At 49.9% G+C, this 22,772-nt stretch overlaps 1 protein-coding gene and 1 long non-coding RNA gene across 11 annotated transcripts in view; one reads left to right on the top strand and one right to left on the bottom strand.

Annotated features, from left to right (window-relative positions):
• LOC103727025 overlaps positions 1-6,206 on the bottom strand; it is a 110,331-nt gene extending 104,125 nt beyond the window's left edge. For all 3 annotated transcript variants that reach the window (XR_003848042.1, XR_003848044.1, XR_003848043.1), the window contains exon 1: positions 5,937-6,206. This is a non-coding gene — a long non-coding RNA (uncharacterized LOC103727025). The remainder of the gene's footprint in view (positions 1-5,936) is intronic.
• Positions 6,207-6,306: 100 nt separating this feature from the next.
• The window catches only part of Plxna2 (plexin A2), a 214,433-nt gene continuing 197,967 nt past the window's right edge, over positions 6,307-22,772 (top strand). For all 8 annotated transcript variants that reach the window (XM_008824794.3, XM_029559479.1, XM_029559480.1 and 5 more), the window contains exon 1: positions 6,307-6,866. The gene's annotated coding sequence lies outside the window, so the exon portion shown is untranslated. The remainder of the gene's footprint in view (positions 6,867-22,772) is intronic.

Below are 22,772 nucleotides of genomic sequence, written 5' to 3'. Positions count from 1 at the left end.
ATAATAATCACGATAACAATTACAACACACTCTCCTCCATGAGAAGATGGCACTCCTGACCCTCACTAGAACTGCAGCACTGAAGCTTTGCTGGACCCAGGGTGAATCTGCTGCAGCCCTCCTGTGGTACAGCCCTGGGTCTCTGACTGGTTAAATGCTAAGAGGGCTGAGGCCCAGGGCCTCCCATTTTCTGGTCCTTGAAGCGTGTAAGTCCTTCATTCGCATCAATTTTTCCCTTCACAGCACTGTACAAAGTAGAAAAGATGGGTGTCAGGCACCTGGGTTCACGTACAGCCATCCCACACTAGCTGTTCCATGGTAACCCTTCGAGATCCACCTGCCTCTGCCTCCCGAGTGCTGGGATTAAAGGTGTGCGCCACCACGCCCGGATAGTTTTGTCTTTTTTAAGACAAAGTCTCATGTAGCCCAGGCTGGCCTCAAACCTACCTGGTAACTTGAACTTCTGGTTCCCCTGCTGCTGCTGCTACTCAAGTGCTAGGAATGTGGGTACGTACCACCATGCTGCTTTATGCTGTGCTAGGAACTGAACCCCCTGGCTTCATGTGTGCTAGACAAGCACTCTACCAATTGAGCTACAATCTTTGGTTGCCTGCGATCTGGTCTGCATTTGTAGTATGGAGTGGAAGACTTAGGCCTGTTGCCAGAGTTGTGAGACTCAGGAATTTTAGGGATATCACAAAGTACTGAGGCAGACATTGGGTGGTCCAGGCAGTGTGTGTTGGCCATTAGCACCATACTGCACTATGACCATGACAAATGAATGATGATGCTCCTTTAAATGGAGAAGGCTGAACAACGTGACTGCTTCCTGTGGGCTCTGAGTTTCCTGTCTCAAAGGAATCCATTGCATTGGCTTTGTCCAGTCTGGCTTTCCCCTAGCCCCAGAGGCCCCTGGGTGGCTTGCCCATGTGACACAGACTTTTCAGAAAGCCCTGGAGTATAGCTCCCACTGAAGAGCTTAGAGCACCTGTCATCTGACCTGGGCTGGGCACCAAAGCCAGGGAGGACAGTGACTTCACAATATCAATAACCTCCCAGCTGGTGACCCCAAAGATGCAACTCCTAACAAGTCAGTCATGAGAACCAGGGTCCTCTGCCTCCTGTGCAATCAAGGCATGTTTGCCACCCACCCCCCTTCTCCTACCTGGGGGCAGGATCTGTACTGACTGGGCACAAGGGTTGGTCTAGCATGCATTTGCTTCATGATTCCATAGGGGAAGGTGGCAAGTTACATTTTCACCAGGAAAAATGAGGAGGAAACCAAAGAGACAGGTGGGATAGGAAAGACAGTGCAGCCACCTAAATGTCAAGCCAAGCCGTTTGTCTTGGAAACCCAAAGACGAGGATGAAGTACATTTTCACCAGGAAAAATGAGGAGGAAACCAAAGAGACAGGTGGGATAGCCGTTTGTCTTGGAAACCCAAAGACGAGGATGAAATGTATTGTGGTAGGAGCAAAGTGGGTTTGCCTCTGGGGAGAACTTCCAGAATTTAAGAAACCCTGTGCATTCATGTAACACTTCTCAGTGTATAACGCCTATTCAGTCAGCATCTTGGTTTTCTTCTGAGTTCTTACAAGCTACACAGGGAAGGAATAGTTCTACTTTATAGATGAGGAAACAGGTACCAGGAGAGTCATCTAGGGAATAACTGATCAGTGAATAGTGCTTTCTTTGGGGGAATTATTCTAGTTTGCCTTCAGTTGCTGTGATGGAACACTCTAATCAATACCAACTTGGGGAGGAAAAGGTTTATTTGGCTATCATCTCCCAGGTCATAGTTCAGTAATGAGAGAGCCCAAGGTAGGAACTCAGGGCAGGAGCCTGGAGGCAGGAGTTGAAGCACAGACCATGGAGGAATGCTGCTTACTGGCTTGCTCCCCTGGCCTGTGCTCAGCCTGCTTTCTTATACAATACAGGACTACTTGCCCATGAGTGGCACAGCCCAAAGTAGGCTGAGTTCTCTCATATCACTCAACAATCAAAGAAATGCCCCACAGACATGGCCATAGGCCAGTCCAATGGAGGCAATTTCCCAACTGAGGCTCCCTCAGCCCAAGTGTGTCAAGTTGACAACTAAAGCTATGTAGCACAGGAATCCTCTCAGAAAACAAAAAATCAAATCACAAGCTCTTTCTCAGACTTTGTACCAGGCACAGAGAGTCCTGAATCCTGGCTTTCACCTTCTGTGCCCAAAGTCCATTCTCTACTCTGCAGCCTCTGACCTGGCAGGCCATCCCAGAGCCCTGTTGGTACCAGGTCTGGGCTTCACCTACCCAAGTCCACAGAGGATGTTCTGCTCCCAGAGTAATACTTCAGTGAATAGGGGGAGAGGAGGAGGTGGGAAGAGGATGAAATATACAGGGACATAAGCTGTGCGTCTGGGAAGTTTAGGAAGGAAGGAGTGAGTGAAGTGCTGCTGTGTTTGATTTGAATCCTTAACAGGCTTGCTACTGTTTAAAGTACACAGGAAAGTGATATTTGCAAAGGACAGGAGGAACAGTCAGGTTAGAATTTTTATGAATGGTGCCGAGACTCCAGAGCATGTGCCCTGCTCCTGTGTGGCCCCTGACACTGGGCCCTGTTGCCTGGGCAGAGGCCCTCCACTAGAGTTTCCCAGCAGCCTCTCGCTTCCTCACTTCCACTCATGGAACTTGGCCTGTCAGATGGATGCCTTTGTCGCCAACAGTGTGCGGGGAGGGGGGCAGTGAAGGCTGCTGCCTCTGCTGCTACGGCTGCCTGACAGTGTCGGCATGGCGAAGGTGAGGTGCAGCTTCAGGACATGAAGAGTCTACTTACAGGGGGTCGGTGTTCCTGTCTCTCAATATTGGCAGCTTAGGAGCTAGGCAAGAAAAAGATGACACTCATCTCAGGAGGGAGACGGGTCAAGTGGACAGTAGCATGTCAGGTTCACCTCAGGGAGCCAGAGGCAAGCCTAGTGACAACTGGTGTACTTCCTCAAGATGACCATAAACACTGACAGGCAAGTGCCCACTCACCTCCTCCAAGGTCCACACGGCCCCCGAGCCCAGCCCCCAGTCCACTCTAGGCCCCCTCAATGTATGCATGCACACACTCCAGGCAACACTCCCTTCCCATGCTAAACATTGACGCTTGCCACCCCCACCTCTCAAAGGAGCAGACTTCAAGTGGAAAGCCTGCCAGAGTGTGGCTGGCTTCCAGCACCAAAAATACCTCCTACCATCCAAGGGGCTACTGTACTGGCATCTATTTGTAGGACTGAAGCTGCTGCTGCGACAGAGAGAGAGGACTCCCTTGGAGATGGGCTGGCTGCCCGTTTGGGCTCATTCTCCACCAGCACACAGGCTTGCTTGCTGGGACCTGAGGAGCCCTGTGTCTGGCCTGGGGACACAGAGCAGGGTGCTCGGCAGACCAGCCTTTCATAGAAATAGTGGCACCTCCCTGGAAAACAGCTTGTTTTCTCTCACTTCTCTCATCTTCTTGCCTACATCACCCATGCAGTGACAAGGGAAGAAGAGGGCTGGGCACAGGAATAGCAGTGCAACCACACATGACCCTCCCAGAGTGAGGCTGCAGGAGTAGTGTCTGGGACAGATGGGTAAGAACCTTGTAGTACTTGCTACAACTTCCAGAGATGAGCATATCTTTCCTTTGGTGGATATTTACTATAAACCTCTTACTTACCTACAACTGCATTGGGCTGTGGCTGTACCTCTTGTTGAAATGAGAGGAATGACCAGTCCCCCAAGATCTGCAATTTGACATCTGGGCAGGATGAGACAAAATACCAGAAGGCCAGATAGATGCAACAAAAAACCCACATAAAGGTGGTATAGCCTGGGGGTGTGGAGCCTGTTGGGTTATCAGTCCACTGAATGATGGAATACTACTGTTACTTAAAAAAAAAGAACAGAACTATCTCCTTTCTGGCAATTCATGTGTCCAGAGCACTTTATGTTCAGTGAATGAAGCCAGCCACAGAAAGACACGTAGATGCTAAATAAGTTGGCCACATGGAACTAGAAAGTAGGAAGGTAGCTACCAGAGCTTGGGAAGGGGAAAGAATTTGGTTATCTGATTCACAGTTACAGCTGATCGGACAGTTAAACTCCAGTATCTCCAGCACAGTATGGCTGCTACAGTTAGCAGTAACTTATTATGTGTTGCAAAATAAATAATAACTGTTTGAGATGACAATATGCTAATTACCCCAATCTGACCTTGACAGGTTGTATGCAGTGAAATGTCACATTGTACCCTATAAATATGTACAATTACTATGTATCAATTTAAAATTGCAAATATTCTGAAGAGAGAATTAAGTACTATAATACAGTTCTATTTAAGGAAGAAATTTAGTAAAGTTGCTCTTAATAAATACTTGTGGCCAAATAAATGACTACCTGCTGGTCAAGGAGCTGGGTTAGCTCAGTGCCCATAAAGGCTGGAGGCTCATGGATATCACTGTGTTATGTAGAAATACAAACCAGGAACCTGAGTTGATTTCCTTAATTTTCAAGGTTTAAGTGTTGTGCTTTCTCTCCTTCTCTTTCCCTTCTTCTCCCTTTATTCTGGAAGGTCTGGGCACACTTGGGGAATGGAGAACAGGGAGAACTAAGGGGTTACTTTCATAATGTGCCCTAGTTCTTCATGTAAGAGTTTATTTCTAGATCCTAGGGGAGGGAGTTGTATCTGAAATTATTTAAATTGTATTATTATAGCCTCTCCTACAATCATACAGGGCTTGGTTTGAACCAAAGGGCTCTAGCATTACGCTAAGAGCTTTATCAGGTACTTCAGCCCTACCAAGTCTGGTTTCAGGTGCAGCTGCTCAGGCTGATGTTCCTCTCATTGAACAAATGGCAAGTGTTCTGGAATCTTTGAGCATAGTCTTCATATCATCTTCCTTAACAAATTCAATGCATTCTGATAAGAGGATAACACAATTGTCTGAGAAAAAAGACAATACCCATTTATATACAAATAATAGAGGAAGAGTGAATGGATAATCAGCTGGCATATTACCAAAACAATAATAAGTGCCAAAAGAAATTCAGGTGTGCATGAAGGAAGACAACTCAGATTCTTTGTGGCTCCACAGGACAAAGTCAGCAACAGCCAGCAAAACTTACTGGACACTCATTTAAGTCAATTAATTACTTAACTGAAGAACTTTTGAATTAGCCAACTTTAGATTTTGTAAAGAACAGATAATTGTAGCAAAGCCTGGATTCCATAATCCTGTGTGTTTCTGAGATGGTTGATAAGGCTGTTTCCTTCCTCTTTCTTTTTTTAAGGCCCTGCTGCTGCTGAGAATTTTAGTCAAACTGCTTTTATTGTTTTATATTTTTATACCACTAACGAATATGGCCACGAGAGGGCAGTAGGGGAAGCTTGTCAGACCTGTGGAGTGAACTCGTGTGCTCAGTCTCCAGTGGGGACCACGCACACTGGGAACTCGCTTGGGTCTCACTTGCAGGCCCCGAGTGGAAAGCAGTGGTCACCGCTGCGGAGACTCAGACTCTACGCTTCATAGAATAGAGGTCGCAAGGGCGGAGGCACCCTGGAATCTAGAAGCCTCTCATCTGAGATTATTAAAATAAATTATCTTAACCTCTTAGCCACCCTCCTCTGCTTCCCGTACCCTCGAGGCGGGCTAGTCGGTCTGGATAAAGTAAGCGCTCCTCTGCTCTCCACCACCTTTATCCAAGTCAGGCCTTGCCCTGAGTCCAGGGTCCCTCACGGAGCAGGAAACTGGAAGGAAACGAAAAGCCAGGCTCCCTTTCTCCTTGTAGAAATAACAATTACCGACAACTTCAAACCTCATCTGACAGCTCGCTGGCTTTCTGGAATTTACGGGAAGGAGAAATTTGCTTCTGCGAAATCCGAGACCCCATCTCAACCCCATCCGCAGGGCAGGTTCGTCCGCACTCACCCCTGACTCCGAGATGGGTGAAGAGGGAGGTGTGTACGGTGTGCTGGGTGACAGGTGATGCTAGGACGGGCTGCACTCGCCACTCTGAGCCCCTTCCCAAGGCCGAGCCAGTCAGCTCGCTTAGACCCAACCGGAGTCCCCAGGCCTGGTAGCATCTTCCCGCCCCTAGGCCATGAAGGTGGCCGGTGGTCCCTCCGAGCTGGGCGAACGCCGGCAGCCGGATGGCCGCAGACCCAGCCGCGTTCTCCCGTGAACGGGCTGCCGGTTCGGCCCGCGCGGGCGGGGCGCGGGCGGGGCGCGGGCGGCGGGGAGGGGGTTAACGCGGCCTCTATGATAATGAGCTGCGCGGTAATATAGGAGGCCGGCGGAGGGCGCCGCCGCCGGAGCCGAGCAGAGCCGCGCGCAGCACGGTGCGCGCAGAGCCGAGCGGGGGCGGCGGGCGCAGCTGCGGGGATCCTCAGCCCAGGACAGACGATCGGATCCGAGGGACCCGAGAGCCCCGGAGCAGCGGGGAGCGCGCCCGGCGGGCCGCGCACGGAGCTGGAAGTCGTTCTCGGAGGAAATGGGGCCGAGCGGGCCGGGAGCCGAAGGGAAGGAAACGAGGGATAGCTGATGTCAGAGCTGCCCGGAAAGTCGCGCTGGGGAAACCTGAAGGCAAAGGGCTCCGCGCCTCCCGGGAGGGACCCCGTCGGCACCCACGCCCCTGCGCGCCCGGGTCCCCGCGCGCCCGCCACCGGCACGGAGGCCACCCCAGGAATACAGACAGGCAACCGGCGCGGGCCGCGGACCGGAATGAATCCGGACTCCGTGTGGACCTGGCCGTCGCTGTGACTCCGCGCAGGCAGGGACCGGGCGCGCTCTGCCCTGGGCAAGCGGCAGCCGAGGCGGACCGAGGGAGGACGCAGGGACAGACAGACGTCGCCGAGCTGGGTAAGCGGCGTCCTCCACCCTCCCCCGAGCGCGCGTCCGCGGCGGTTCCTCCCGCGGCGCCCTCTGGGGTCCCATTGGGGTCCCAACCCCGGCCCCGGCTAGGCTGCGGCGCCGAGTATCCACCCGGGATCTGCCACTTTCGCAGCTGCCGCCTCCGACCCGGGCTTCCCGGCCATCGCCGCTGTGGCTCCGGCGCTCCGCGGCGCGCTTGCACGGCGCACCTGCCGGCAGTATGCAGCTCCCGGACGCGCCGGGGTGGCGAAGCTGTCCCAAGGGCTGGAGCTCAGAGGGCCTCGGTGACACAAGCCAGACAGTCCAGGGCCACTGTGGCCAGAGGCCCGTTTGGGGGGGAGGCGTTCACTCGTCGCTGGAGTCGCGGCTGGTCACTGGCCTTTCCAAAGGTTCAGTGGACTCGAAATTGGGAAGGAGAAGGCATCATTCACGCGCGTTCCGGAAAGCTGGGAGAGAGGTGCCGGGGCGCTGAACGTGGTTAAGTGTTCCTGCCCCCATCTTCCATGGCATTGTGCCCAGCTGGGGCCTGGCCCCCTTGGTTTGAGCAACAGTGGTGCTGGTTGGAGTGGGAGTTTGCTCAGAGTTCCAGAGACTGCTTAGAACCCATCTGAGAACGTTTCCCTCCATATGTTCCTTGTTGCCCCACCCCATGAGGGATATCGGGCTCTTAGAAAATTCAAGCCCTCTTTATCCATAGGTAGTCTTCATAATTGTTAATCTTGATCCAAACGGTCAAAAAGAATCATCTGAAACGGCCATTTAGGGCTCTGAAAAATATCCACCTGTTTAGCATGACCCTTGCCCTAGGAGGAGCTACCTCCTCAAACAGCTCAGGTAGAAATAAGAGGGAGAGGAAGCTGGGGGAAAACTTGGGGTGCCAGGTCAGTCTCTGCTGTCTGGAAAGGAGAGTGGGTAGCTGGCAAAAGCAGGGATGAATGATCAGTTCTGTGGAGAGCCAAGATCACAGGCAAGCCTAGTCGACAGCCATCCCTGTGTACAGTAGACTTAGAGGTGGGTAGGTTTGGAGAGTGGGGCTGCCAGATATCACTGGAGGCCCATCAGCACATCAGTCTATAGACATTTTGAGACTCATCCATCCTTTGCAGTGGTTGAGGTCCATACAGATGAGTATCTGGGTTGGACAGGACATGACCTACTAGCCATTTTCAGAGAGTCAGGCTTAGCTCTGTACCCTTCCACACAACAGTAGGCCCCTATCTTTCAGGGCCTCTTTTCCAGACCTTGAAACTTCACTCTTTCCCCTGAGCCAGCTTTGAACACCGGGGCCTTCCAGTGGATGCAACAACATCCCCAGAAGAGCTTAGCCCTGGCTGGAGGAATTGAGCCTTTCTTAATTGAAATGCACAACTTTTTTGCAATTACCCCAGAAAGCTCTAGGAGTTGCTAGTAGCCCTCTATCCTCTGACCTCCAGGCAAGAAGAGAGAATTCATTAACTTACCCTGTCCTTACCCAGCACCACTGGAAGTAATTACCTGTGATCTCTACTGGGTATCCTAGGGGTAGAAAATTGAGAGAGGGATAAGAAACCAGGGAAACGTAGTGGAATCTGTCCTAATACTCCTGGAGATTGCGTTTCTTTCCATCTTCCTCTTGTCATCACTGCCTTTTACCTCCAAGCCCCCCTCAGCCACAACTTGCCCCTGCTGGCACTTGGCTAGTACTAATCAGAACTAATAGTAGTCCCCTCAATGCCACAGCCGATCCTGTCCAGGAACTTGCTAATAAAAGAAAGCCTACAAAGACTGACTGTCCTCTCTGCTCCCTCAGTGTCCTCAGCAAATAGAATTAGGATGGGGCAAGTTGGCCTGCAAAACAGTTAAATGGATGTGGTTTCTCAAGCCATGTGCAGGAAAGAAGAGCTCCGAGTCCTAAAGTACTAAAGTCTGAGACGATCTCTATCCAGAGATTACAGCCTGGCAAAGGAGTCTCAGCTGGCCTTTTCCACTGACAGGGCATCAGAGACCCTCACAGCCTGGATACAAGGGGGGTAGAGAACTGCTGACCTTTGGGCCTAAGTCTTAGGGAAAAATAGGCAGTAATGTTGCATGACTATCACTCAAAGCCATGCTATCCATGATAGGCCCCTGTCAGAGCTTCCCTGAACACATTCACTGTCTCTAGACTGCCAGGGCAGGGTTGTCTTCCAATGTTCTTGACCACAAGAAGCTGAAGATGTGGTAGATGTTCAAGTTCAGCATCTGTTTCACAGGAGTCGGTGCTCGAAATGAGGTTATAAAGAAAGCTTCAAAGAGCAGCCTCCATGAGGCCCCGCTCTTGCTTACAAATACTCCTGACTTATTCAGTTAATCTTTATTTCAGAGGCGTGTTACAAGAAGACACGGGAGCAGGAGGGGAAACCAGTGACATGCTTAAATACACAGGGCAACAACTGGCAGCAGCTTAAGCTCACCAGTTAGGCACTACAGAATATTTCTGGTACTGGAGTCGGCACTGTTTGTGGGGTTTTGTGGTTTCTGTTCCACCTTGCTTTCTTTGAAATTGCCTCTGAAAGACACAGGATTTGGTGTGCAGGAGGCAATTCCTGTCTTCAGGCACCCCCTCCCCAGCTGTCTTCCTGCACTGCCACACAGCTGTCTCTACACAGAGAGACTGGGGCACAATATACTTCTGTCCATCATGGCAAATGGAAAGGCCAGGAGCACAGAGCCAAGCCCCCTTCCCACCCCATGTGGATCATAAAGAGACAGGAGCATTGTGTTACAGTCTGTTAACTAGAATAATCCAGGACTGCCCACAGAGAAGCTGGAAGAAGCAGGCTTTGAGGTGCTGGAGTTTTTACAGCTCATATGCACAGCACCCCAACACCATTCCTTCCCCCATCACTACCCCTCCTCTGGGGCAGTCTGTTATCAATTCATTCTATGTGAGTATTCTGTTTCTCTCCATCACATATGCTGAGTTCAAACAATGATGAATGGAACTGATTCCCTTATGGGAAACAGTTTTTCACTTAGTTACAAAGATTTCATGCCTGATTAGAGTAAATGAGGGGTGGGTGTGCCAGCCCCTGCTTTTTTGGTCATTTCTAAAGGTGAGCCCCCATGGAGACAGAAAGAAAGGCAGTTCCTCCGGGGTCAAACAGCTGGTCCCAAGGCGCCTGAAGGGACGGCTTGTCAGAAGGGCCACCCTCTCTCTGCTCAGCCCCCAGGCTCTCTCGGGCTCCATTCCCTGGCATCTGGGCATATGGAACCTCTTTATCCAGCTCCACACTGCTCCATCTGGAATTGGAGGGCAGAAATAGAGGCGAGAAAGTTCTTTGTTGGGGAACAGGAGCCCTGTGGCGTAGCAGTGTAAGGTGAGAGGAGGGACGGTGGCAAGAAAAGTCTTTAAGCCTGAGCATGTCCAGAAACTTCCGTGCTCCTGCAGTTGGTTAACCATTAATCTGCCCTGCTCTGGCCCCATCTCTCACCTGGGTGGCAGGATGTCTCTGGGAAACACTGAGGACCAGCAGGTGTTCTCCAGTGCTCTTTTCTTCCCCCAGCAGAACCATTGCGGTCACCCCTCCCTGCTGTCTTCCTAGAGCCCCAGGCACATGCCCACCTGACCCCTTTCCTTCTTTTGGCACTTCTCTCCCATACCTATCCCTTCGCCCAGGCTGGTGTGCTGTCTGCGTGGCAGGGTGCATTCTGGGACTTTGGGAGTAGGCCTACTGGGGCTGGGAGAATTGTTGAGGGAAGCTGGCCTCACACAGGACTCCAGGCAGCTTGACTACAGACAGCTTCAGAAGTGTAGGTCAATCCATTACACCAGAGTTTGCTTGGAAGTAGGGCAGCAAGGAGTTAAGGAGAGAGTTTGGTCAGAGCCTCTTGCTCCTCCTTCGGAAAGCCTGGTTCACTAGATAGTCTCAACTGACTCTGGCCTACAGCCCTGTTTTGGCCCTCTAAAGTTAGACCACTTGATAGGATGCCCTTTCACAGCATTCTAGCTAGTTAGAGTGGTCTTCGCTGAATTTCAGAGAAGAGCAGCCGGTGGACTGAAGGTGCAGTTCAAGAGGAAGGCATGAAGGCACATGTGCTGTGACAGAAGTCAGGATGTAGACAGGATCACAGATAACAGAGAGGCAAGAGACGGAAGGTAAAGACGTAGACTGTGTGCTGACACAGAGCCCAGAGCCTAGCTGAGAGCCAGCAGGTAAGCTGGCTCGGGCCATGAGTTTCTGGGCTCCAAGAAAGCTGAAGTAGCAGGTTTTCTCCACTAGAGGGGACTCTTCAAACCACACTTGTCCTGAAACACTTGCTTTTGTGGGGGGTTTTGTTTTGTGTTTATTATTTTATTTTTAAAGATGAGATATATTGGAAATTCCCAGCTGTCACCAACCAGAGACCACAACTGTCAGGGTAGAGTCGAAACTTCTCTGCCTCTGTCTGGTGCAGGGGACAAGGAACAGGCATAGGGATAGGGTGAGGTGTGTGTGTGTGTGTGTGTGTGTTGGGAGCAGGTGCTTCATTAAGCAGTGTCCACACAGCTTAGAGAGGTTAGAGAGCAGGGTATGTCTAGGTGTGTGGAGGGGGGGCGGGGTAGCTAAGATGCCTGGCCCACAGGATTTGTCTAGTAGGGGTGAGGGGTTGCAGCTCTGAGAGGCCAGCCCTGCAGGACATGTCTGGGTAAGGGGTTGGAAAAGGCCTAGACACAGTTCATGTCTGGGTGGGCAGGGGGAGGGGTGTGTGCCCGCCAAGAGGCTCTTGCCTTTATCAGCAAGTGAAGCTTTTGGCCCATCCCCAAGTCCACATCATAGACTTTTCTCTTAATTCCCTAAATGTGGGTTTTCCAACCAGTTGCAGTGGTAGCAACAGGGCTCTGGAGGAGACTTTGTAAAAAGACCTTTCAGGAACTGAAGGCATGTCAACGTTGTATCACTGACTTAATCTTTGTCTTCATATTCTCCCTGGGAGTCTGTCTCTGAATTCTAATTCTCCCTTTCATTTCAGCAGAGGACAATATTGAGGGAGCGCACAGAGTGCAGAGGCTTCTCTCATCCAAGGAGATAATAACTGTCCAACAGGGGATGGAAAAATATTGAAGTTTGGGGACGGGCAGGGTGCCAGAGACCAGCTTCTCTGCAGATCTGATACCATCCCCTGATGTTTAATCTCAGCTTCCTTCTGGCTCACATTTACCTAGGGTCAAGAGTGAGGGGGAGGGAGGACAGAGGAAAGAAAGAAGTAAAACAAGATAAATGTGTCGTGTTATGAAAGTTTAATCCTGCTTTTCCTTGGCTGATATTACTTTCAGGATGAGAGATAAAAGGCAGTAAGTTCAACTTGTCTTTCAAAGGGGAGACAAGGAGGGGTCTTGGGGCTCAGAGTGAATAGCTGATGAACGACTTTCTCCTGTGACTTTTACACACACACACACACACACACACACACACACACACACACACACATACCCTCTGAGGTTCTGGGAGCATCATGGCTTCTGACAAACCTCTCAGCCATCCTCTACCCTGAGGACTCAGACTCCCAGACTTTGTTTTGAGTATCGACAGCTTCCCTTGCAGCTTTAGTTTCTCTTTTGGGTGTGAGGGGAACGTTACTTGTATAGCTGACTTTTTTCACTACCGTTCCTGCCCCTTGCAAGGAACCACATGGACACTGAAAGCAAAAAAATCAAGAATCCATTCAGGTTTAAATAAGGGCTAGATCACTTGTGTGGTGTCAAGAATGTGGTAGCTTACAGCACAAGGATAGAAGAGCAAAAGCTTCCGCCTTCAAGGAACCCAGCATCTGGGGCTGAGAGTGAGAGTTGCACAATCTGTATACCACCAGAAACCAGCAGGAGAAGGCAGGATGGGGTTAGCCATAACCAGCGGTTCAGAGGAAAAGGGAGAGAGTTCCTCAGTTTTTGCTCTGTGTCGCTGCATGACATAGATTTCTGGGAGAGACTGGTTGGTGCCTGAAAACTCTGGGTCCCTGTCGGGAGGGAACAGCTAATGTTCCCTTTCACTGTCACCCTCATCCCTTCCCCCTCCTTTGTGGGCTTTAAACGGGCAGCACTGGAGTTGTTTCCCATCAGTCAGCTCCTATAGTAAGGTTTCCCAGAGCACAGTCTGGAGAGGTTTTGTTGCTTTATCTCTTCCTAGTCTTCCAGAGCAGTGTGGATGCCAGTTGTGGTTTATTAAGAAATGTCACTCCATCCCTATCTCAGTATGAGTGTCTAGAATCCTATCTGGATGAACTCATGAAAAGATTGGAAGCTGAGAGAGAAAGTTGTAATGTCTCCCTGTACCTTGGCTGGGCTAGGGACGTCACAAGCTGAGGGCGTCCCTGCCCTGTGTGTGCTGTCTGGGGGAGCACATGCTTTCTTTTGATGTTTCTTTCCAGGCTGAAGGTCAAGGAGGCTCACTCATCCCATCATGGGAGGTAGCACCCTCCCTGTACCTTAGCTGGGGGACTGCACACCAGGGTGTCACGAACTAGGAACAGGCCTGGGCTTTACAGGGCCCTGAGAAGAGTTATGGCCTGGAGAGACTGTGGGTATGTGAGTGGGTGTTTCTAAGAGGGGTCTGCTATCCATCCACTGTGAAGAGCCTCTGGATTCCAGGCCTGGGGTGTTTGTTGCTGCTCTGCTGTGGAGTGAGGATTTGAACCAGGCTCTGTAACTTCAGTCCCTTCCTAAAGCCCCCAAATGTGGACAGCTTAGACTGCTAGGGGAGCCACCCTGACAAGTGCTTTTTGAGCATGCCAGGCTCCTGACCTCTCTGAGTAGGAGACAGGTTGTGGAGGAGGGGTAGGTTCAGGAAGGGTGGTTAGAAGCCCTGCCTGCTTGTGGAGGCAAAGTATCATCCCTTAGGCAGGGGAGTAAGGAGATGACAGGGCTTTGAAGTGGTTTCCTGCTTCTAAAAGCGAAAGGCCTCCACTGAGCTGAGTAAATATTACACTGGCCTCTGACCTTCTACCTCCCTGCCCCCACCCCTTCATTTTTCTTTTCCTCCTAAGAAATAAAGATACCTGAAGGAAAAGACCCTGGTTTTTGAACTCCCTGGATGATGAGTTCTCAATGGAACACAGACCCCTTCCCCATCTGTAGACGGGAGACTCCTGAACCAGCAGAGTCCCACTTTGGGCTTCTTCTCCAAGTCCGGGTACTGGTGTTTCTGGGAACAGGTGTCTAAGGTTCCCACAGACCTCAAACAGGAAGGCTGACCCGCAGCCTCAACCTGCCTGGCACTTCATAACATATCCTTTCATTCCAGTGATGAAAACATGCAGGATCAGTTCTGCAAGACAGGACCCCCAGGTTTATCCAGAAGTGAACGGAGCTCTTATCTACCACTAACTCTGAGTGACCCAGTATGGTAAACCCTTCAGGTTTCCAACTCAAGGACTACTAGAATTAATCTGAACCACATGTGTAGCTAGGAGGTCTCCAGGACACCTCACACAGAGAGTTGGAGCCCTAAGAGCCAGACAGATGGTCAGGAAGAGCTTGGTGTTACATAAGGCTCCTCACATCAGGAACAAAGGGTTTCCCTTCGCACTCTCTGCCCCCTTCCTGGGACTTTCTCACCTGTTGACTGTTCCAGGCCTCCATTTGTTCCCTAGTAGCATGAGGGAGGTTAGATGGAACCAGATACTCTGGTGAGCTGATTCCTACCTCCCACCCAACACCTCTGTCTCCATCTGCACAATGAGAAGGGGTTTGGGAGCCTTCACTGCCCTGTGTTTCTGGAGTCAGGCAGAGGAAGGTGGTGCTAAGACAGTTAGAAAAGTGCTGATTGCTGCTAACTGGGAAAGTTTGTCTTAAGACCTAGAATAAAACTAGGGACATTTCGATTCTGTCTTCTCTCATTCTCTTTGTATTTGTTTTGAATTTTCTGAAGACATAGCTCTTACTTAAGGAAAGTGTGTGTGCTGGAGTATGAAGAGCTGGAGACTCAGTGAAGTTTGGTGGGAGGAAAGCCCATGGTAGCCTCAGCAATGAGGCTATCGACAGCATTTGTGATCAGCATTTAAATATGGGGGTTGGAATTTGAATTCTGACTTTGCTCTGTTTAATATTGGTGCCCTCAACTCTAAGAATAGAGAAGAACGACTGTTGTAGAGCTAGTGAGGTGACATTGCTCTGAGAATCTATCTCCAACAGAGGAAGGGGCAGAGCACCTGGCCCCAGATACCTGGTTGCAATCGGGGTTCTGTCTCCACACTGCAGGGATCTATGCAAGGAAAACACAATAGAAAAAGCATTGGCAGAACTGGGGGTAGGCAGCATGGGGCTCAGAGTCTAACCCTTGGCCTGTGCCCATCATTGGTCAACCATGCAAGATATCTGGGGAAAAGTATCCGCTGTCTTCTCATAGACTCATGCACTGTCCCATGGTCTTAACTGCAGCAAAGGCCTCGTCCTTTGTTGGCTCACAGAGTGTGGGAAGGTGCTGTTGGGAAGACATCTCTGTTTTTGGCAGCACTGTCCAGGGGCTGCTTCAGAAAATGGGGGCGGGCATGATACGATGCCTCAATTCTCTTTACTAATTTTTTTAACACATTACAAAATAAATAGGTGTTACGGGTACAGTTTTTGAGATGTGTTCTGAGTATTTGAAATTAGCTTTAACCTGAGTCTAAATAACAACCATGAAACCCAAGCCCACCCAAAGTCTTCATCTGTGGCTCCCAGGTGCTTCATCTAGCATTTTCTCTTCAGCTGGGCACTTGGCCACTTTCTCTCTCCAGTATCTTGCTCCCCATCGTACCCAGTGATATCCTTGTCTCTATCCCTTGGGTTTGGGCAGACACACAGCTCATGATGAAGCACTGTCCCCAAGAGAACTCACCATGCCTCCTCTCTGCCCATCTGTTGGCCTTTAGCACATATCCACAGCCCCTACTGGCACTGAGCAGTGTGGGGAGAAAGCCCCCCCTCTCATCAATAGCTCCAACCAGCTTTCCTCCATCCATCTCCAGCTTGCTATTTGCACAGTCAATGGCTCTGGCAAGGCAAGGCTGCCTCTCCCTCCTGAGAGGCACTGTGGGCACTGTTTGTGTTTCGGTCTCTATAGACTCAGCATTCACAACTTGAAGAGGCTGAGACAATGACCCCAGCAGCTGCCTGCAGATTGCTGGCTGGGAAGCACAGGCTGAGAGCTCTGACTCTTAGATCTGTAGAGGAGTGAGAGACGGAGTGTCAGGCCACCAGGGTTGTGCACTCTGCACCTGTGGGCTTTCCCAGGCAGCCGTTCTTGGCCCTGAAGGGTGGGAAGGAAGGCTGCAATCCAGATGCTGGTCTGGACCTCTAGCTTCTGCTGCATGTTGCCTGCATTGTCACAGTGCTCCCCCAGCTTTGATATGAAGCCTTTGGGGGCTTCTAAAGGGAAGGGAAGGCCCTGACTCCTGATTTGTACAAAGGAAGGACCCAAACATTGATTCAGAAAGAAATGAAAGCTTCACCAAGGGTTTGTCCAGGTAGCAGAAAGCACTTTACCTGCAAGGAGTTTGAATGTGGTGCTGCCTAATTCAATCTGATTGAGCAAATGCTTATAGAATATGTGCCATGAGCTGAACATGATAGAAAGAAGGTGAGTCACTGGTCTGGCTCTTGAAGAGCTGACAGTGTGGCAGGAGAGAGTGTGTACACACAAATCCTAGCCATATGATGTGGCGGGAAGACAAGAGAGTCATGGACCAGAGCCATCCAAACCAAGAAAGGGCCGACTAAAAAGGGAATGAGTTTTGCATCCTGCAGAGAAACCAGGCAAAGGTGTGAAGATGAACAGGTCTCCAGGAGCGACCTAGAGACAGCAACGAATGCTAGTTGATTGTTGAGGTCCCTTCCTGCTTGCATGGCAGTAAATTCACTGGAGGGAAGCTGTGCGTGGTGGCCCACCCCGTAGTCTCAGCACTCCGGAGGCAGAGGCAGTCGGATCTCTGTGAGTTCAAGGCCAGCCTGGCCTACAAAGTGAGTTCCAGGCCAGCCGGGGGTACAGGGAGACCCTGTCTCAAAAAAAAAAAAAAAAAAAAAAAAAAAAAAAAAAAAAACACACACAGGAGGGAATTTTATTTTGATATATCACAGTGAAAGATTTATCGTCCTCTTTTTTTTTTTTTTTTTTTTTTTTTTTTTAAAAAAAAAAAAAAAAAAAAAAAAATTCACTGGAGGGAAGGCTGCTGAGAACAGGGGAGTTTCAGGTTCAGACAAATGACCCCTCCACTGACCTTAATTCCCAAGTAAATGGAGTTTGTTCTCACATCTTTGCCTCAGAGCAAGGTGCCAGGAAGGCTGGGCTGGGATTAACCCTGTCTCCCCTGGAGCCAGAGTTCTAATCATGTTAAAATTAGCACTCCCTTTACAAGCAGGGGCAGAGCTGCTGAACTGAGATTTGGTCAATTCTCTGCTTGCACAGCTCTGACTTCTAATCATTGTCATAAACAGGATGGAAGCAGCTGCTCACTCCAGTCTATTATCAGCTTGGTTGGAGACAGAGAAATTTAAATGACAGTAAGATGCTTAGCAAAGAAACGGAAAGTCAGTGTTAAAAATAAAGAAAACAAGACAGCTTGTTTCATCGAAATAGAAGGGTTATTAAACAGCCCTGAATTAATCAGTGATCTGCCATGTCTGGGGATTGAAGAGCAGGAGGTGGGGCTGAGAGCTGGGAGAGGTTGGTAGGGAGAGAAGCCCCAGAGAACAGGTAGGAGTCAGTTGCAGTTCATCCAGGCTGCAGGGACCATAGCAATGCTGTGGTCTTCAGAAAGGGGTTAGCAGCATGCTTACTGCCCATAGGGAAGGGCAGGCTGAGGAGGGGGATTTGGCATGCTAATCTCACTATGCATAGATTTGAGCTTCTGGACTCTTTCCATCCTCCGATACTCTTGCAGCCCCTAGGGCTATCTATAGGCCCCAGTCACTCCATTCCTCCTTCCCACCAGCTAGAACTGGGCAGGAGCCAAGTGGCATTTGGTGACTGGTTAGCAGTTCCCAGCCAGCTTTCTCAAGGATTCCCAAGAACTCAAATTCAGTGACAGCTTTTTAAAAAACCAACCCCCATCCCTAAAGTGTGCTAGCAAGTTGATATTCCCAACTCCGGATGCAGTGTTACCTATCAGAAAACTTCAGGTAAACCCTGGAGAAGATAACCTTTCCTTGGAGGTGCCAGTGGTGGTACCTATAACTCCAGGGAACAGAGAAGCAGAGTGGCCTATGTAACTATTGGAGCCCAGAGTCCAAATCCTCTTTCCACATCTAGTACTTTATCCAAAATAGTTGACCCACAATATCTGGGTCGTCTTACCTGTGAAGTGGCCATGCTAAGGCCTCTGGCCCTCACAGGCTTTCATGGGAGGGAGGCATAAGAATGGGCTGATGCATGGAATCTTAGGAAATGACAGTGCTTTGCAAAGTGGGGTCCCTTGGAGACTCAGAATGATGCATCAGAAGATTTTCAGGAAGGCCTGGGATATGTCTGGGAAGAGGCAGACTTACACACCCACATGAAGGGAGAGCAGCCACATGCACATCTGTGAGCCCCTGAGCCTTGCCCAGGAGTAACTCTCCAGATCTCAAGCCTGTCACTGCAGGGCATTTTCTTTGCTCTTTGACCCCAACATTCTTTCTCCAAACCCCTCACTCCTCTTCCCTCCAGCCCCTCCTGCCTGTTTACCCTTTTTTTCAGGCCTCTCTCTCACACCCCATTCATCATCCTGGGTTTGATTCTCCTGGTCCTTGCTGGGGAGTTCTTTTCATCCCTCTACCCCCATGTCCTCCCACCTAGACAGTCTCCTATGGCCCTGGCTTCCTTCAGCACATTCTTCAGCCTGACTCATCCTCTTTCATAATTAGGCTCATTGCTGTCCCCCACAGGAGGGTCAAAGGATACTAGATATCCATAGATCTGTCTGGAGATGATAGGGGCTCAGAGTACTCCAAGGTCTGTCCCTCTGCTCCCTGTCCGAGAGCTGAAGCCTTTATAGGTGGTGAAAGGCCCTACAGTCTGAGTACCTATGTATCTCGGCACAGATGAGGCCCTAAAACGGGCCAGGAATTCCACCCACCCCTCCATTTCTACTAGTGCCCCTTACTGGGCTCCATGGTACATCCCCACACATCCCCTGCTGGGTGTGTGAATGTGAACTTACCTAAGACAGGCTGCTTGATAGGTTCTTCTGTGTAAGAGCCAGAGCCTCAAACAAACAGAGAAAAAGAATGGAAACTGAAGGTAGGAAGGAAACAGAGTGGGAAACATACTTGCTTAATAGGTTTCCTTGAGAAAGAGTTAGATCTTACTCTAAGGCTGGCTTTTGGTTCAGTAAAAGCACTGGGGAAGAAAGACTAGGCAGGACAATATGGAAGAGCTTAGAAAATGTGAGCTCCTGTCTGCTGGGCCATCATCTCAGCACTTCCTCCTCTTCTTCCTCTTCTCCTTCCCTCTCCCCCCCCTTCGTTCTTCACTCCTTCCTTTCCTGCCACAGGTACCTGGACCATCAGCAAGAGTAGCATTTGCCATCCTTGACTCATTCAAAGGCTATGAGGAAATGGGAGGGTGACCTGGACATGGTACAGCCAGAAGCCTGGTAGGCAAGGTCATTAGAGGTCTGAGGTCAGCGTGGGGAAGATAGAACCTGCAATGTTGATATGTTGATTCAGTCCAAGATGACTAGGTCTCAAAAGCCAGGTTCTAGAGAATAACCTCTCACCCAAGCTGAAACACAGCCCTTGACCTATGAACAGCCACTGCTGCCATTGCCCAGAGGAGGGTGCCCTTGAATGATATTTCTCCAAAAACAGAAACAAGAGTAACTGGTATTTACTCATAGCTGTAGAGTTGTCCAAACAAGTTCCTTGTCTCCCTGATTCTCACCACAACCCTGTACGGTATCTTTTTACAGAAATGAAAATGAGATTCCCTCCCTCCAAAGGTTCAATAACATGTGCTAGATCACCCAGCTAGGAAGAACAAGACTTGAGCACAGGTCTGTCTCCAAAGACACTTTTTTCTCCACACCTGTTATCCCTAGTAGTGAGTTACTGCAACCTCCTCATATGCCTTATTCTGAAACCTTCTTAGGGGACCTCCTCCAGCCAATTCCACTCTTGATCACTTTGAGGGACCAAACTGCCACCTTTTAATCACCATACGCTTCTTGCATTGGTATATGGCTCATGCTCTATATGGTAGCTCTGGAGCTCTTTTGCCAAGACTTTAACTGCACAAGCTGGTATTGTCTGTTTCTTCTCCATCTTTCCCCCATTTCTCCACCTAGCCAAGGACCCTCATCCAACAACAGCCAAGAGCCTACCTGAATTCTTTACCCACTTCTTCAAGAGCAGCAAAAGCTCAGTTATGACAAATCTTTGAGCCAAGCATGATAGTTCAAACCATTTCTCCAGCCAAACTAAAGGGTAGTGTCAGCTGAGAGAAAGAGAACGAGTGCTCATCTACCTTCTCCATGCTGTTTAAGATTCAGACTGAGGAAATTTCTGAATAAAAGACAGTTTGTTCACCGTGCACAGTAGCCCAGCAAGTAGCAGGTATAATTCCTGCCCTCAAAGAGCCTCTTTCTCAGTGACAGGGCATTATCACACACAAAGGAGACAGTACTAGTGCAGTGTGTGCTGAAACCAGCATTGTCCATTCGGTTTGGATGAGAGGAAGGACTGTGAAGAATAGGAAGAGTTCGGAGAGGCAGAGCAGAATGTGGAGATGGGTGTTTCTGGGAGAGGAGTTCATAGAGGGGACACTGAGCCAAGGGTTGTAGGGACTTTGCTGGGAGTGAAGTCACTCTTGAAGAGCTGGGCAGTGAGGCTGGAGAGATAAAGAGCACCCAATGGGAAGAACAGGAACCTGAACACCAGGAGTTGAGGCCTCTTTGGGCACCAGTGGGAGCTGTGCCCTGTGTTTCCACAGTGAGTCCCTTGCTTAGCTAGTGTGCCTGGCAGTGTGAGGTAAAGGTTATAAGGATCATAGGGAATGGACAAACTTCTTGTCCCTGGAACTTGTCAGGCCCAAGGCCACCGAGGGCAGACAGGATGGTTTGAGAGAAGCAGAATGTACTTTACCTGGGGTCTCCTGGGGCTGGTGACATTTTCTTCTGAGAGGAAAGAGATGTGGAGAACTTTAGGGGTGCATGCATTGGGCTTTGGGTCAGCTGAGGACAGAGCACTGGGTGAAGGCCAGGTGCTGTTTGGCTTTTTCTTTAACCTTTTGTTTCTTCCTTCTCTTGGTGTGGACGGGAGCTCTGCTGCTGCTCCTCTGAACACATTATGTTTAATTGCAGCATAATATGTCATTATGTGAACTAACTGTAATTTATTTCATCACTGAAGTGAGCACTTCTATCCCTGCTCTCCTGCCCCATTTCAATCCTCCAAGAAGTAAAGGCTTTCCCTGTACAGTAAGAATAGGGTAAAAAGAGAGTAAGTCCCATGCTCCTAGTTAGAGCAAATGGCATAGTTCTGAAAGGTGACCAACTGCCTGCTAGCAAGCCTGTAGCCACAAAACACTCCAGACTCTACCTATCACTGAGGCCAGCCCCTCTCCAGCCCTGTTCCCTTACCAAAACAAATGACCAGCTTAGGGTAAACAAAAAGGGGACTGTACAGTTTCAAATAAAATACACTCCAAGTTTTACTTAATGTTCTGGTGTTTTTCCTGACTTGCGATAAGAAGGTTTGGTTGAAAAGTAAATTTTAGAAATATAGGCCATATAAAATAGTCGGGTAAAGTACTAGCCATACAAAGCTATGCCTTGTAGCCGAGGACACCAGCCAAGGTGCTTGAGCCTCCTCCAGTTGGCTTCTTCATCTGGGAACTGGGCACAGTACACACACCTTAGAAGTTAAGATGCCCATAGTGATGCCCCATAGTATAGGCCATGTGGCTGGTGATAAATAGTGGTAACAGTGGCCACTCTCCATTGGTCTTGCTGCTGTGGTTAGGTCCTTAGTGTCTGGGGCCTCCTAACATTAATTTGACTTAGCAAAGCTAAAAGCCCATCTTTAGCCTTTTGTTGACTTTGGAAAGAGCCTGGCAAGTCCTCTTCCTATGCTTTAACCCAGTAATGCTTACCAGAAGAGCAACTCACTCCTAGAATGGCTGAAACAGGGTCCTGCTTAGGATCTAGGGAATGGTGGGCCACCTTCTCTGAACTCCCTTAGTCCAGAGGATGGGTGTATCCCCAGAGCCAGCTTCCATAGCCTCAGAGCCCTCTAATGTGCACTGATTCTTTCCAACCAGGCAAGAGGTGACCATAGCAAGGCAGGCTTCTCCCTGTCCTTCCTCCAAAGGGTATTGAAGAGGGCAGAGCCCCAGGAAGGGGAGCAGGTTAGGTGCTAAGGAAGGCAGCTGCTTGAAATTGATGGCTCTTGTAGTTTAGTTTATACCATGCAGCTCTCTCAGCACTGCCCGGGTGGCGACCTTTAGATAATAAAGGGAATTCTTGGAAATTTCTGACAGACACGTGACATATGGGGCAGGTTTGTAGGGTCAGGTGGTGTATCTCCCTGCTTCTGGCCCCAGGGTAATGAATCTTGTTTTGACTTTGCAAAGCTAGCCCAGCCAATGCCCCAGAAAGGAAGAGACCCCCCTTTCGGCACCAGCCTGTCGAATGAGTGCATGTCTTGGAACCCTTCATAATTCAGAAAGACAACTCCAAACTTTTATAGCCTGTGTGCAGAGAGGACAAACAGTGGATATTTTGGTAAGGCCCCAGGAGAGCTGGTGTGGTTTCTAGGGCTAGGCCAGAGCCCACGGACAGACTTGGGAAAGAAAACACCAGGAAACCCTCCCTGATGTGAAGAGCAGTGGTCCCAGGACAGAGCCCACAACAAGGAGGAGCTGAGCTGAGAATGGACAGTATTGTTCCTGGGAGTCATCGTGTCCCATCGTGTTCCTGGGGACTGGCAAGAAACAACAGCAC

Source organism: Nannospalax galili, unplaced genomic scaffold (assembly GCF_000622305.1).
Source record: "Nannospalax galili isolate Female #2095 unplaced genomic scaffold, S.galili_v1.0 scaffold648, whole genome shotgun sequence".
Taxonomy (NCBI): Eukaryota; Metazoa; Chordata; class Mammalia; order Rodentia; family Spalacidae; genus Nannospalax; species Nannospalax galili.
Note: the sequence above shows the minus strand (reverse complement) of the source record. Positions and strands in the feature narration are given on the sequence as shown.